Genomic DNA, 17,556 nt, shown 5'->3' on the forward strand with positions numbered 1-17,556 from the left:
AAAACAAAACCTGGAACTCACTGCCTGTGAGGTTGATGGAAGTAAAGATGATCAATGATTTCAAAAGGAAATGTGATGGGCTCTTGAGGGAAATAAACTTGCAGGGCTATGGGGATAGAGTGGGGGAGTGAGACTGACTTGGTGGCTCTACAGAGTGCCAGAATGGACTTGATGGTCTGAATGGCCTTCTGTGCTGTAATGACTGCATGACAACTTCCTGACAGATAGGGTTGGTAGACTTAATGGCTTATTAATTCCAGCGGCAGCCATTTTTAAAGGGGTGCTGAAGCACCCAAATATTTCAGGCAGTAAGCCTCTTGATTGTACATATTTGGATCCTAGTTAGCACCTCGATTGCAACTTTTAGTGCACTCCTGCTGGAGTTACTACTGATTTTCAGACCCTATGTATCTCCACCTGTGTTTGTCTCTATGCACAAGTATCTTTGGGCATCTGAGTTTCTGTTTTATATCTGCACAGATGGACTTTTTTGTGTCCCTATGTATGTGTGTGTGTGTATCGATTTGCATAGCTTCGTGTACATGCCAGGCTGCATGTTTGCCTCTCTGTATGAGTATATATCTCTGCTTCTTTGCATGAATGTGTGTCTATCTCTGTCTGTGATATGTTTTGGGTGTTTCATGTTAGCTGTTCTCTCTGTTCAGTGCCCCTAGACACTGTCATAAATGGACCAAAGCTACTAAGTATCATCACCTCATTCCATGACAATATGAAAGGCACAATTCGGCATAGCGGGGCCTCATCAGACCCCTTTCCTATCCTGAGTGGCGTGAAACAGGGCTGTGTTCTCGCACCTACACTGTTTGGGATCTTCTTCTCCCTGCTGCTCTCACATGCGTTCAAGTCTTCAGAAGAAGGAATTTTCCTCCACACAAGATCAGATGGTAGGTTGTTCAACCTTGCCCATCTAAGAGCGAAGACCAAAGTACGGAAAGTCCTCATCAGGGAACTCCTCTTTGCTGACGATGCTGCATTAACATCTCACACTGAAGATTGTCTGCAGAGACTCATCGACAGGATTGCGGCTGCCTGCACCGAATTTGGCCTAACCATCAGCCTCAAGAAAATGAACATCATGGGACAGGACGTCAGAAATGCCCCATCTATCAATATCGGCCACCATACTCCGGAAGTGGTTCAGGAGTTCACCTACCTAGGCTCAACTATCACCAGTAACCTGTCTCTCGATGCAGAATTCTACAAGCACGTGGGAAAGGCTTCCTCTGCTATGTCCAGACTGGCCAAGAGAGTGTGGGAAAATGGCACACTGACACAGAACACAAAAGTCCACGTGTATCAAGCCTGTGTCCTCAGTACCTTGCTCTACGGCAGCGAGGCCAGGACAACGTACGTCAGCCTCCAGAGAATCCTTGGCATCAGATGGCAGGACCATATCTCCAACACAGAAGTCCTCGAGACGACCAACATCCCCAGCATATACACCCTACTAAGCCAGCAGCGCCTGAGATGGCTTGGCCATGTGAGCCGCATGGAAGATGGCAGGATCCCCAAGGACACATTGTACAGTGAGCTCGTCACTGGTATCAGACCCACCGACCGTCCTTGTCTCCGCTTTAAAGACGTCTGCAAACGCGACATGAAGTCCTGTGACATTGATCACAAGTCGTGGGAATCAGTTGCCAGCGATCGCCAGACCTGGCGGGTAACCATAAAGGCGGGGCTAAAGCGTGGCAAATCGAAGAGACTTAGCAGTTGGCAGGAAAAAAGTCAGAAGCGCAAGGAGAGAGCCAACTGTGTAACAGCCCCGACAACCAATTTTATCTGTAGCGCCTGTGGAAGAGTCTGTCACTCTAGAATTGGCCTTTATAGCCACTCCAGGTGCTGCTTCACAAACCACTGACCACCTCCAGGCGCTTATCCATTGTCTCTCGAGATAAGGAGGCCAAAGATTATAAGAAGATTAGAAAATTATATCCCTTCTGACCAGAGTTTACTTGTTCTGCTCAATATTTAGATAAATGATAGTGAGGCCTAGGGATTGTAACAGAAAACCCTGACTCTGTACATCAGCGACATGAAAATATTATCTGCCAGCTCCTCTCTCTTTGAAAGGCAGATTGATGATATACTGTTACTAGACCAAGACTTGTCTGAAGCAACAAATGGTATTATTTAAATAGGAAGTAAGAATAATAAACAGTTTTAGACAGTGTCGGGACTTATAACTTTAACTGGCAGGCGAAAAATGGGTGATTGCAAAAGTGCCCCACTGATTTTCACCCTACTTTATTTCCGTTCTGTGGAAAGCAAGATTGGGTGGGGTGTAAAACAGGCAGCTGATGTGTTACTGCTCTTTTTTTTTGCCTGGCAATAAAAGTTAAAGTTACCTCAGTAAATCATATTTTCACCAGTCTCCTAATCTCCTAGTTCACTACCAGCTGCTTAAAGTAATAACTACGCTATTCACTTTCTCTCTATACAAAGATTTTAATCAGAAATTACCCTGCTCTAGCATCCATTTGACTTAGCTTCCTTGCTTAACTGGCACAAACTTAGGTTGCTGGTTGCAAAGCTGAAACTGATTCCCTGGTAACACAGGCTTCCTGCAGAAATAGGATTACAACTACTTTAAAGTTATGCAGAAACAAAAGGCACCATCTTTCTTTATTATATCAGATCAACAGTCGTCCATTAATATTGAATGAATAGCAGTAGCTTTGGCCACATAAACAATTAACAGCTTGGACTTGCTTTTTTCATGTAACAATTTTTACCTTGTGGAGTCCTCCACAGCAAACCTGTCTGGTGCCTGAGCTGATTGCTTTTTGTTGGAAAATAGCTTCTGTAACCCAGGATTTTTAATCCTTCACATGCTGTTTCTAGTAATGCAGCACACAAGTTAAAAATTCAATTTAGATAAAAATCCTTTTTTTTAGTCAGTGCATGGGTATCCATCTTTAACTCGGTATGCACTTGGAAGATTATCCTGAAACGCAACACATGTGGGGTCAAATAGGATGCTAAGATGATGAAGAGTCTGGTTCAGCCCTGAAAGAGTGGCCAGGGAGGGGGATAAAGTTGTTGGCTAGGGTACGCAGGCTGTGGCAGGACCAAAGATGACTTTTGTCTTTTTGCTATTTAGCTGCAGAAAATAATGGCTCATCCAAGAACTGATGTTGGACAAGAGGTCTGACAGAGGCAGTGGTGAGGTCAAGAGAGGTGGCACAAAGTCAGAGCTAGGCCTCAACTATATATCAGTGCACATGTGGAAGTTGGTTGTGGATGATGTTGCCAAGCAGCAGCAGCAAATTGATGAGGAAGAGTGGGAGGCAAAGGATGAATCTTTGGGAAACTTTGAAGGTGACATTGCAGGGTGGAATAAGAAGCCATTATTAGAGATTTCCTGGTTGGCTAAGAGTGGAACAAAGAGTAGGTTATTCATAGGATTCTTTAGAAATTACAGAACAGAAACAGGCCTTATGGTCCAAATGGTCTGTGCTACACGAACCTCCTCCCACCCTACTTCATCTAACCCTATCAGCTTTTCCTTCTATTCCTTTCTTTCTCAAGTACTTATCTAGCTTACCCTGAAAAGCAATCATGCTATTCACATTAACTACTCCATGCAGTAGCAAGTTCCATATACTAACCACTCTCTGGGCAAAGAAGCTTCTCTTGAATTCCTTGTTGGATTTATTAGTGACTATCTTAAATATTTATGACCTCTAGTTTTGGGATCCAGAAGCAGAAGATACCAATTTAATGTGAATGGCAAAAGGACGAAAGGCGACATGAGGAAACACTTTTTTTACGTAGCGAGTGGTTAAGATCTGGAATGTAATGCCTGAGAATGTGGTGGAGGCAGATTCAATCATGGCTTTGAAAAGAGAATTGGATAAGGACGTGAAAAGAAAAAAATTTGTAAGGCTATGGGAAAGGGTGGGGGAATGCTGAGTTGCTCTTGCAGAAAGCTGGCATGGACACGATGGGCCGAATGGCCTCCTTCTGTACAGTAACCATTCTATGAGTGAGGTATATCATGATGTCACCCAGCCAGATCTAGTGATGGATGGCTAAGCCAGTTGTGCACCAGATATGCTCATGTCTGTGCCCCTTGCCTGAGGAAGGATGATGTGACAATGGCACCAGAGAGTGTTAAGATGGAAGACAATAAAGGTTTTATTGGGGAAATTTGTATCAAAGGTGAAGGTGAGGGAATGGTGGACTAAATCAATAGTTGCAAAAATATCATGCTGAATGGACAGTCAACAGAGAGGCAGTTGGGGGAGATGGTGGAGTAGTGGTAATGGCACTTAATCCAGAGGCCCAGGCTAATGCTCTGGGGACACAGGTTCAAATCCCACCATGGCAGCTAGTGGAATTTAAATTCAATTCATTAATAAATTCAAAAAAAAATCTGGAATTGAAAGCTAGTCTCAGTAATGGTGCCATGAAACTATTATCGATTGTCATAAAAACTCATCTGGTTCATTAATGTCCTTTAGGGAAGGAAATCTGCTGTCCTTACCTGGTCTGGCCTATATGTGACTCCAGATCCACAGCAATGTGGTTGACTCTTAACTGCCCTCTGAAATAGCCTAGCAAGCCACTCAGATGTCAAGGGCAATTAGGGTGGGCAACAAATGCTGGCCTTATCAGCGATGGCCGCTTCCCATGAAGGAAAAGAAAGTGCAATTGTAGGTGACTTGGAGAGGAGTTTCCCCAGATAAAGCTGTAGAATGAAGTGGAATTGGAAGTGGGTAAAAGAGTGTGGGTGGTGACAGATATGAGGAAGTGATATGTTGATCGGGTGAGCTGAAGTAAGGTGGTTGGAGGCTTGATCAAAGCATAAACACCGCATAGCCCTGTTAGGCTGAATGGTCTGTTTCTGTGCTGTAAAATGATATGTAATTCTATGATAAGAAATCACCTTGTTAGTGATTGACCATGGGAAAGGTGAGGCCTCAGGAGATGATGAGATCAAATAGGTGGCCATGGATATATGCAGGAGAATGTATATGGGATGGGGATTTTAGGGAGTATGATGAATTTACATGAGAGACAGCAATGGGAGATGAGATGGAGATTGAAATCATGAAGGAGGTGGAGTCACTGAGTGCAGCGGCTGAGAGAGCAAAGGAGAAACTTGGGGTGGAACTTGGTTTGGTGTCAGTAATCAACAAAAGTTTTAACAGAGGTGAGAGGGATGAATCAGGTGAGGTGCTTGTAGATGGAGAAGGTACCAGATGAATGGTGGGGGGGGGGTAAGATAAAGATCTGGCTTGAAGACAAGGACCACACTGCTACATGGCGGTTAGAGAACGGTAGATGGTGGAAAGTATAGCCAGGTAGTGCGGCTTTGGTAAGCGATATGGTGTTGTCACACGTAAACCAGGATGTCAAATAGATTCATCTCCAATAATGGCTAGGGCTTGTTTGTCTCCTTCTTGCTGTTTGTATTCATGTCTCATTATTTCTGTCTGTATGTATGTCAGTGTTTGTCTTCATGTCTGCCCATGTCTATATCTCAGCTTTTTTCAGGTAACTATTTCTGCATGTATAGAGCACACGAGAAGGCCATTCCACCCATCATTTTTGTGCTGGCTCTTTGAAAGAGCTATCCAATTAGTCCCAGACCCCTGCCCTTTCCCCATAACACTTCAAATTTTTCTGTTTCATGCACGTAAAAACATAGAAAATTTACGGCACAGAAGGAGGCCATTTGGCTCATTGTGTCTGTGCTGGCCGAAAAAGTGCTAGCCAGCCTAATTCCACCTTCCAACTCTTAGGCCGTAACCTTATAGGTCACGTCACTTCAGGTGCATATCCAAGTATTTTTTTAATGTGATGAAGGTGTCTTCCTCTACCACCAGTTCATGCAGTGAGTTCTAGACCCCACCACCCTCTCTGGGTGAAAATATTTCTCTTCAACTTACCTCATTAATCCTTCTACCAATTACTTTAAATCTATGCCCCCTGGTTATTGACCTCTCAGCTAAGGGAAATAGGTCCTTCCTTGCCATTCTATCTAGGCCCCTCATAATTTTATACACATCAATTAAATCTCCCCTCAAATAAAGGACTGCTTGGGTCTGGAAAAAAAACCCCAACCCGAGCCCGACAGAACCAAATCGGATCCGAGCCCAACCCAGCCCGAGTCCTTCCATTTTCTCCTGTGCCCAACCCGACCCACGCCTGACCCGACCCGAACCCGACCCGACCACTGGAATGTTCACTTTCCCCAGGTGACAGCATTCGTTTTACATCCATAGTGCACTCACTGTACTTACCATTTTTGGATGGATGGAATGGAAGGAAGCTGCAGCATGAGCGCGATGACGTCATAGAGACGCTCACTGCGCAGACCCAGAGTCTGTGAAGTCTGGATGCATGTTCCCTCCTTGATGTCCCGGACTCCCTGCTCAGGCAGGCTTTTCAAATTTTTACGCTTACTTACTCAACTTCCCTTTTCCTCCCAGCAGAGCAAAAGGCAGTACTGTGTGTGTCCGATCTGGACCCGGCCCGACCCGAGCCGAGCCCGAAAGCTGGGCCCAGAAGAGCGACCTGACCCAACCCGAACGTGACACGTGTCGTTGGGTCCCGTCGGGTTCGGTCGGGTAGCCGGCCTTTACCCTCAACCTCCTCTGTTCCAAAGAAAATAACTCCAGTCTATTCAATCTTTCGTCATAGCTAAAATTCTCCGTTCCTGGCAACATCTTCATAAATCTCCTCTGCACCCTCTGTAGTGTGATCACATCCTATCTGTAATGTGGTCACCAGAACTGTACTCGGTACTCTAGGTGTGGCCTACCTAGTGTTTTGTATACTTACATAGAAACATTGAAAATAGGAGCAGGAGTAGGCCATTTGGCCCTTCGGGCCTGCTCGCTATTCAAAAAAGATCATGGCTGATCGTCTAATTCAGTACCCTGCTCCCGCTTTATCCCCATATCCCTTGATCCCTTTGGCATTAAGAAATATATCTATCTCCTTGAATATATTTAATGATTTGGCCTCCACTGCCTTCTGCAGTAGAGAATTCCACAGGTTCACCACCTTCTGAGTGAAGAAATTTCTCCTCATCTCGGTTCTAAATGGCATACCCCATATCCTGAGACTGTGACCCCTGGTTCTGGACTCCCCAGCCATCGGGAACATCCTCCCTGCATCTAACCTGTCTAGTCCTCTTAGAATTTTATAGGTTTCTATGAGATCCCCTCTCATTCTTCTAAACTCTAGTGAACTCAATCTCTCCTCATACGTCAATCCTGCCATCCCAGGAATCAGCCTAGTAAATCTTCTTTGCACTCCCTCCATGGCAAGAACATCCTTCCTCAGATAAGGAGACCGAAACTGCACACAATACTCCAGATGTGGTCTCACCAAGGCCCTGTATAACTGCAGTAAGACATCCTTGCTCCTGTACTCAAATCCTCTTGCAATGAAGGCCAACATACCATTCGCCTTCCTAACTGCTTGCTGCACCTGAATGCTTGCTTTCAGCGACTGGTGTACAAGGACACCTCCCCTTTCCCAATCTATCACCATTCAGATAATAATCTGCCTTTCTGTTTTTACAACTAAAGTGGATAACCTCACATTTATCCATGTTATACTGCATCTGCCATGTATTTGCCCACTCACCCAACTTGTCCAAATCGCATTGGAGCCTCTTTGCATCCTCCTCACAGTTCACATTCCTCCCCAGCTTTGTGTCGTCTGCAACCTTGGAAATGTTACATTTAGTTCCCTCACCCAAGTCATTAATATATATTGTGAGTAGCTGGGGCCCAAGCGCTGATCCCTGCGGTACCTTACTAGTCACTGCCTGCCACCCGGAAAAAGACCCGTTTATTCCTACTCTCTGTTTCCTGTCTGTCAACCAATTCTCAATCCATGCCAGTGTATTACCCCCAATCCCATGTGCTTTAATTTTGCACACTAACCTCTTATGTGGGACTTTATCAAAAGCCTTCTGAAAATCCAAATACACCACATTTACTGGTTCTCCCTTATCTATTCTACTAGTTACATCCTCAAAAAACTCCAGCAGATTTGTTTAGCATGATTTCCCTTTCGTAAGCCCATGCTGACTTTGCCCAATCCCGTCTATTCTTTCCAGGTGTTCTGCTATCACATCCTTTATAATAGCCTCTAGCATTTTCCCCACTACTGATGTAAGGCTAACTGGTCTGTAATTCTCTGTTTTTTCTCGTGCTTCTTTTTTAAATAGTGAGGTTACATTTGCCACCCTCCAATCTGTAGGAACTGCTCCAGAGTCTATAGAATTTTGGAAGATGACCACCAATGCATCCAGTATTTCCAGGGCCACTTCCTTTCGTACTCTGGGATGTAGATTATCAGGCCCTGGGGATTTGTCAGCCTTTAACCCCATTAATTTCCCTAGCACTATTTTTTCACTAATACTGATTTCCTTCAGTTCCTTCCTCTCATTAGACCCTTGGTTCCCTAACTTTTTTGGGAGGTTATTTGTGTCCTCCTTTGTGAAGACAGAGCCAAAGTATGTGTTTAATTGTTCTGCCATTTCTTTGTTCCCCATTATAATTTCCCCCATTTCTGACTGTAAGAGACCTACATTTGTCTTCACTAATCTTTTTCTCTTCACATATTTATAGAAGCTTTTACAGTCAGTTTTTGTGTTCCCCCACAGGTTTACTTTCATACTCTAGTTTCCCCCACTTAATCAACCTCTTTGTCCTCCTTTGCTGAATTCTAAACTGCTCCCAAACCTCAGAATTGCTGCTTTTTCTGGCAATTGTATATGCCTCCTCTTTGGATCTAATACTATCCCTAATTTCTTTTGCAAGCCACGGTTGAGCCACCTTTCTGGTTTTATTTTTGCGTCAGACAGGAATGAATAATTGTTGTAGTTCATGCACACGTTCTTTAAATATTATCCATTGCCTATCCACCATCAACCCTTTTAGTAAAGTTTCCCAATCTATCATAGCCAACTTGCACCTCATACCTTCGTAGTTTCCTTTATTTAGATTCAGGACTCTCCATCTTAATGAGGAATTTATTTATTTATTTAGAGATACAGCACTGAAACAGGCCCTTTGGCCCACCGAGTCTGTGCCGACCAACAACCACCCATTTATACTAATCCTACATTAATCCCACATCCCCACCATTCTCCTACCACTTACCTACCTACACTTGGGGCAATTTACAATGGCCAATTTACCTAGCAACCTGCAAGTCTTTGGCTGTGGGAGGAAACAGGAGCACCCGGCGGAAACCCACGCGGACACAGGGAAAACGTGCAAACTCCACACAGGCAATACCCAGAACTGAACCCGGGTCACTGGAGCTGTGAGGCTGCAGTGCTAACCACTGTGCCACTGTGCCGCCCCAAATTCTATCATGTTATGGTTGCTCCTCCCCAAGGGACCCCGCACAACAAAGATTGTTAATTAATCCTTTCTCATTGCACAATACCCAGTCTAGGATAGCCTGCTCTCTAGTTGGTTGCTCAACATATTGGTCTAAAATACCATCAAGTACACACTCCAGGAAATCCTCCTCCACAGTATTATTGCTAATTTGGTTTGACCAATCTATATGTAGATTAAAGTCATCCATGATTACAGTTGTACCCTTATTGCGTCTCTAATTTCCTGTTTAATGGCATCCCTTACATCTCCACTACTGTTTGGGGGCCTATAGACAACCCCCATCAATGTTTTCTGCCCCTTGGTGTTTCTTAGCTCCACCCATATTGGCGTGGGACAGCCACCGGGAAAAGGTAAGTTGATTTGCATGTTTTTTCATTGATTTAAATATTTAAATGAAGGCTCCGCCACTGATAAAATGTGGCAGGGCCTTCTCAGTGTCGGAGGTCATGGCAGGTCACTCCCGCAAGTATTTTACGGGCCCCCCCACCCCGCCATGACCCCCGACATCGAGCGGCTGGTAAAATTCAGCCCTATGTTTCTCACAAACAATATTTCACACTCTTCCTCCTTAACTACAATGAATGTGCCATCCCCCTCCTTTGTGAAGGTAGATGCAAAGTATTCATTAAGGACTATGCCCATGTCTTCCGTCTCCACACAGGTTACCTTTTTAGTCTCAGAAAGGTCCTACTCTTTCCTTTGTTATCCTCTTGCTGCTTTTGTATTCATAAAGCATCTTTTGGTTTATTTGCCAATAATTGTTCATGCCCTCTCTTTGCTTTCCTAATTTCCTTTTTAATTTCACCCTTGCGCTTTCTATATTCCTCTCGGCTTACTGCAGCATTGAGCTCTTGGTATCTGACATGAGCTTGGCTTTTTGTCTTGTCTTACCTTGTACGTTTCTTGACATCCAGAGGTCTCACCCTTTTTCTTCATGGGAACATGTTTGTTCTGAGCATTTTGTATCTCCTCCTTGAGTGCCTCCCACTACTCTGACACTGATTTACCTTCAAATAGTTGTTTACAATCCACTTTGCCAAATTACAGCTCAGCTTAGTAAAATTGGCCTTTAGAACTTTTATTCCTGGTCTATCTTTGTCCTTTTTCATAACTACGCTAAATCTAACTGGATTATGATCCCTACCACCAAAAAGCTCTCCCACTGAAACCCCTTCCAGCTGCCCAGCTTCATTCTCTAAAACTGTGACAAAGACAAAGGACAACTCTTCAAAGCTAAGAAGTGACAATTGCACCCCATCCTAACATATTACAGAATTGCATGTCTTCTTCTAAAACAAAGAAGGCATGAAGTAGCCACATCCTGGGACATTGTGTGATCACCATGGGGAAGAGATAAGAAAGTCTCCTACCAGGAGGTGAGGAGTAAACAGCTTTACCTTTTTAAAAAAGCCTAAAGCCAGAGCCAGAGAGAGAGAGAGAGAGAGGCAACATCTAACAGCTTGTGTTCCAGCAAGCCAGAAAGCACATGCCATGCTGTAGAATCCTACATCTACATTATACAGCAGTGTGAACCAAATGTCCCAGTGTTTTCAACTGAACTTTCAAACAGGGGAGAGATCTACAATCATCTCAGGCCTGCACCCATCGAGAACTTGATTTCCAAGAGAATTTAACAAGTTTATCATGACCTGCCCCCACTAAAAGTCGCCTTCCTTTTTACCCCTCTCTGTCTCTTTTTGTGCGTCTGTGTGCACGAGCGAATGTGTGAGTGGTTGCAATTGCAACAATTACGGGATAAAGCGTATTGATCAATAAACAATTGATTTTCTGTTTTTCAAAACCGACAAGAAAAGCTGTCACTGTCTGTTTATTTGAAAAAATAAAACACCAAGGGGTTAAACCCCAATAACAAGACACTTGCTGTAGTCAATGGGGAGTTGAACAGTGGGAACCACCCACATTGCATCACATGGCTGTAAAAAAGACTGGTCGCTCATGTCCAGGATCTGAACCACCAGATAAATGAGAGATTTGGAAAATGGGAGGAAAATTGACCTCTAAAGTTGTGGAAAAATAAATTAACAGGTTTTCATGTATTCTTCTGTTTTTTCTCTATGGTGCTAGAAACAAAAGAGATGGCCATGTTTAATGCTAAAGAGTTTGTAGAACAGGGAGAGATAGCCCATGATAAGTCAAACAAATTTAAGTGTTGAAGATTTAAAAAGCTTAGCTGCAGATGTTGGAATCACTTTCAGACAAAAAGCAAAGAAACTGAACTGGTGAAAAGTCTAGCCAACTTACCCCTGAACTAGAAGAAGAAAGCCTAGAATTAAAGTCTGCAAAAATAATTCTAGATCGAATCCAGTTACAGATGAAAAAGAAAGAGATGCAGTTTCAGAAGGAAAGAGAGGATGCAACCAGAAAATTTGAGCTAGAAAGGCTACAAACACAAGGTGAGCATGCTACCAGTCTACTCAAACCTTATCCCCAATTCCGAGCAAAACTTTGATGTGCAAGGCTAGTGCCAAAATTTAATTAGGAGGAGGTTGAGTCATACTTTATCTCATTTGAGAAAATAGCTACCAGGCTAAAATGGCCAAAAAATTTTTGGATTCTCCTCTTACAAGGCGAGTTCATGGGTAGGGTTCATGAAGTTTTTTTGCCTGTTATCAGAAAAACATTCCTCTGATTTTGAACAAACTAAAACTGCAATTCTAAGTGCATATGAGCTGGTATCAGAAGCACACAGACAGAAATTCCAACACACATTGCTTTTGATCGCTGGATACGATCTCTCAAGCTAGAACCTATGAAAATTTGAAAGACGTGATATTGCTAGAATAATTTAATATCAGAATCCCAGGTAGTATGTGAATCCACATCGAAGAACAAAGACTCAGAAGAGTAAGGGAAGCAGTTAAAATGGCTGATGGTTATGAATTAACACACAAATCTCTAACTCAGAATAAATTTGGGTCTAGTAACTCTTACAAGCCAGGAAGAGATAGCAGGGATGCAGAAATGGGCTCAGGAGAGAAGGAGAGTAAGGAAGGAAAACCAGACCAGTCTCCAACTTTTAAAAGGAGGAACCTCAGTGATAAACCAGTAGGGGTCTGCCCAACATGTTTTCAGTGTGACAAATCTGGGCATGTCCAAGAAAATTGTTGGTATGCCAAAAAAACTAACAGGAGGCATGTTATGAAAATTATTCTTTTTTTTCTTAAAATATTTTTTAAGGAATTTATAGTTAAACTGAATAAATGTTGGACCAGTTTATTTTTTAAAAAAGAAAGTCATCAAGGGGGCACTGAAACAACTGGATTGGCAACAATGTTACTGGTTGTCACATGACTCAAGTTAACGATAGAACAGTGCACAGTGGCGTAGTAGTTAGCACCGCAGCCTCACAGCTTCAGGAACCCGGGTTCAATTCTGGGTATTGCCTGTGCGGAGTTTGCAAATTCTCCCTGTGACCATGTGGGTTTTCGCCGGGTGCTCCGGTTTCCTCCCACAGCCAAAGACTTGCAGGTTGATAGGTAAATTGGCCATTGTAAATTGCCCCTAGTGTAGGTAGGTGGTAGAGAATATGGGATTACTGCAGGGTTAGTATAAATGGGTGGTTTTTGGTCGGCACAGACTCGGTGGGCCGAAGGGCCTGTTTCAGTGCTGTATCTCTAAATAAATAAATAAAACAGAAACCCTGGTAATAGGGGCAGAGAAGTGACAAGCATCCCTTGACTGGACAAGCCCAGTAGCAGCAGAGCGCACCTGGGATGGGCAGAAAACTCACAAGCTTTTTGGTTGTGTGTCAGTGCGTGTGTTTTACCTTCTGGAATGAGCGGCTGATAAAGTAAAGTCTGCTGAAGAAGTAAAAAGGAGAGAAAACCACAACCCAGCTTCACTTTGCAGCATCTCTGAAGGACCCTGAGAAGTCCACTGTGCCAATTCATCTTGTTTCCTGACTTTGAAGAAATTCTGCTAAATTACTTTTCAAGACCGCCTGTCAGTTTTGGAACAACATATTTCATCTGCTGTTTCCTTCAAAAATGAGCAAGTAATCTGCCCAAGTCGTTTCTTGTCTGTAACAGAGCTCTGAATTTCTAAAATTCCCTTTTATCTTTTTTCGGTTAACTAGTGTATATGTGTGAGTGTAAGTGTGAAGGGAAACACAGAAGTCCTCGAGGCGGCCAACATCCCCAGCTTGTACACACTACTGAGTCAGCGGCGCTTGAGATGGCTTGGCCATGTGAGCCGCATGGAAGATGGCAGGATCCCCAAAGACACATTGTACAGCGAGCTCGCCACTGGTATCAGACCCACCGGCCGTCCATGCCTCTGCTATAAAGACGTCTGCAAACGCGACATGAAATCCTGTGACATTGATCACAAGTCGTGGGAGTCAGTTGCCAGCGTTCGCCAGAGCTGGCGGGCAGCCATAAAGACGGGGCTAAAATGTGGCGAGTCGAAGAGACTTAGTAGTTGGCAGGAAAAAAGACAGAGGCGCAAGGGGAGAGCCAACTGTGCAACAGCCCCGACAAACAAATTTCTCTGCAGCACCTGTGGAAAAGCCTGTCACTCTAGAATTGGCCTTTATAGCCACTCCAGGCGCTGCTTCACAAACCACTGACCACCTCCAGGCGCTTATCCATTGTCTCTCGAGATAAGGAGGCCCAAAAGAAAAGAAAGAAAGAAGTGTGAAGGGACTAAAGTAAAAAAATCTGAACTTTAAAATTTTGATCTGTCTGTTTATGCTTTACTTCATTACTAATTAAGACTTATGATATAATAAACTGATAATTTTGTTGTTCATTAAAGAAACTTGGTTAGTTTGCTCCATTCTGGAAAAAATAGAATACATGATTGACCGTATTCATGCGGGAAAACTTAAAATAATGGAACATTGTTGCTGGAACTTTAGGGCCAATATTTATAAGCTCGCTGGCGGGCGAAAACAATGGTGGTCGGCCCACGAGGGCCGCAAGTCATGAAGCCGCCATGATCCTAAACACAGCAGCTTATTTAAATAGCCGGGGCAGGCCGCCTCCCCATGATCACGTGGAGCAGACTGGCTGTCCATCCCCGGCAATGGCATACGATGCCTGTGCACAGGCCCTGACGCCATTTTTAAAGGGTTTTGAGTCTACCATTAAATTTAAATATTTAAAGCGCAAGGACATAAAAATAAATAAAGACATTTCTTCTGGTCCTCTCCCACCCCCCAATAATAATTAAATTAATTACTTTCCCTCTCCCCACCCAAAACACTTACCTTGTCCACCTGACCTTACCCCCACACAAAGTGCATAAACTTTAACCTCAAACCCTTCCCACCATCCCCTACACCAATGAGGTAACTTTGACCCCATTACCCACCCCCGCACTGAGAAACTACCCTCCTCCCCTCTCCCCACAAATGTTCCACCTTATTTCCCTGGACCAGGATCCAAAGGCCCAGGAGTGCCAGCCACTAGGCCAAAGATCTGAACGGGAACTCAGGTGGGGATGTAAGTATAATTAATGCATTCATTTACATTTATTTGAATATGCAAATGGGGTCCCGTTGCTGAGTGGCAGGGCTGCCACCATGAGGCCTCGCCGCCACTGGCAATATCGGGCCAGGCCCTCCTGGCATTGGGGTGCGTGGCGGCCCTCTCCCGGAGGCATTTCCCGGCCCCCCCCAGCCATGAAACCTGATGTCGGTGGGTCTGTAAAATCCAGTCCAATATATTGTGACCTGTGGAGAAGTGGGACTAGAATGAACAGTGCACTCCTCCCGCCTCAGTCTTAACAGGTGCTGCAGTCAAGCCTGTGTCTGTGACTTTGAAAATGGTAAGCCTGTGTTCTAATATACCTCAAGAGTAGAGCACATACCAGAACTTTTTACACAAAGGAAAAATTACTCCTTTTGTCTCCCAGGCACCAAACAAGGAGATAACTATCCTCAGGGATATCAGTTGCTCCTGGCAGCCAAACTGGCAGAAATGCAGGAAAGCAGGAAAAATACCATGGTATTAGTAAAAGGGCTTACAGGCAAATGCTTGAAGGTTCCCTTAGTTAGAATTTACCTACACAGTAAGTTGCTTACCAAGGTAGTGACAGTTGGAATCGTTCTGAGCTTATCCATGCAGTCGGTAGACCTATTGAATTAGAATTAGAACATTACAGCGCAGTACAGGCCCTTCGGCCCTCGATGTTGCGCCGACCTGTGAAACCATCTGACCTACACTATTCCATTTTCATCCATATGTCTATCCAATGACCACTTAAATGCCCTTAAAGTTGGCGAGTCTACTACTGTTGCAGGCAGGGCGTTCCACACCCCTACTACTCTCTGAGTAAAGAAACTACCTCTGAGCAATGACTTGGCAGGAAGCACAATATTGTACCCACAGTGTCCAGAACAGTCTACGGAGACTGGAGAAACTGAGAGGAACAAACAAAACTCTGTGCAACTGCAGAGGGCAGGGAAAGTCCCAAAAATTCCACAATGGGTGATAGCGCCAGAAGAATTTAAAAGGACCCAGATAGATTTTAAAGAAGCTAAGACAAAAGCCACAAAGGTTGAAGGAAAAGTACCAGAGATATGATTAGCTGAAACATTTTTCAAAGATTTAAATAGGGATGAGGAAAGTTCCCAAACAGAAAAGCCAAGCATAAGGGAGATGCCACACCTAGTTGAAGTGCCACAGGGGAGTGCCTTGGAAGCTGGACAGCCACCTGCGAGCAGTAGTGTCCAAGAGGGCATGGGGCAGATTAGAGAAACACCTATCTCTGAAGTAAAAGGAAAAGGGAAGGTAACATACCTTAAAGTGAACGAAACTTGTCAAAATCACAAGATAACTAAAAGTGAGGTCAATGTGGATCTACCCACTGAAGAATCAAATGATCAGGTTCCAAACTCAAGACTAATCAAACCCACAAATTAGATTTAGAACTCAGCAAAAACAAGGGGCAGGACAAAATCCCAGACACGTCGCAGGGGCTAAAAAACAATGGGCTGAATTTTACCGGCCCCTTGACACCGCGAGTCACAGCGTGGGGGGCGGTAAAATTCTGCAGAGGGAGGCCTGCCTCGACCCGTGATGTTGAGAAGGCCCCGCTGCGAATTACCAGTGGAGGGACAACATTGGTGCGCCTCCCCACCCCGACACACAGCGGCAGCACCACAATTAGCATTTGGTAATCGGTACTTTCCTTTCATGATTATGCAGCCCGCTGCCTCTCCACTGACACTTTCTGATTTTTCGCTGAACGGGCGGCTGTCGCGTGCTGTCTCATTCACGATTGGAAAAGCCTGTGGGTCCACAGAGGTGGAAGGTTTCGTGGCAGAAGGAAAGTTTCATTTCAGGTGTCTCACTCTGCATTCCTAAAGGAAGGTGAGGTGGGATACACAGGGGTCTCACTCTGCCTTCTTAAAGGGAGGGGGCGATACACAGGGGTCTCACTGCATTCTTAAAGGGAGGGGGGAGGGGGGATACACAGGGGTCCCACTCTGCGTTCTTAAAGAGAGGGAGACTGGGATTACTGGAGGGAAAGCTCCGCTGGCATGAAGGGAGGTACTGCATACCCTCTCTCCATTAACAGTGTATGCTCTGTGTTTGTTTGTGCTTGTGAATGGCACACTAGGCACCCTGTGTGTGGGGAGGGTGCCAGAAAGGGCAGTAGCATTAAGGTTATATGGATGGTGGGGGCAATCGATTCAGCTGGTCGGATCTTGATGTGGTCATGCTGTGCCACTGAGTGGTGGCCAAGATGGGCAATACCATGGCACGCCACATAGTGGATTCAGGAAAGCAGCTGATGTACCCGCCAACACCAAACCCTGTCCTGATAGAAACCTTCAAATACATGAAGGGTTCGACTTTATTTATCACATGGAGATAGGGTATGGCTCATCCTACATTGTGTGATCCTCTGTTTGTGAGGATTCGTATGCACCAGAGGCAATATCAATAGGCAGGTGCAATCCACGTAGAGGCCGCTGGTCGTGAGCAGCAGCCCCCAAGGGGAGCTTGCCATTACGTTTGCCATGCATCTACAGGCCCCACATGACATGATATCAGATGTCAGAGCACCAGTGTCAGAGGAGATTGCGCATGTAGAGAGGGTGGTGACACGTCTCTGTGCCCTGCTCAGAGATGACCTGCAGCCCATGGGCTTCGGTGGACATCCCATGCCTTTGGTCCTCATAGTG

The sequence above is a fragment of the Heterodontus francisci genome, chromosome 2 (genome assembly GCF_036365525.1).
Source record: "Heterodontus francisci isolate sHetFra1 chromosome 2, sHetFra1.hap1, whole genome shotgun sequence".
In the NCBI taxonomy this organism is placed as follows: Eukaryota; Metazoa; Chordata; class Chondrichthyes; order Heterodontiformes; family Heterodontidae; genus Heterodontus; species Heterodontus francisci.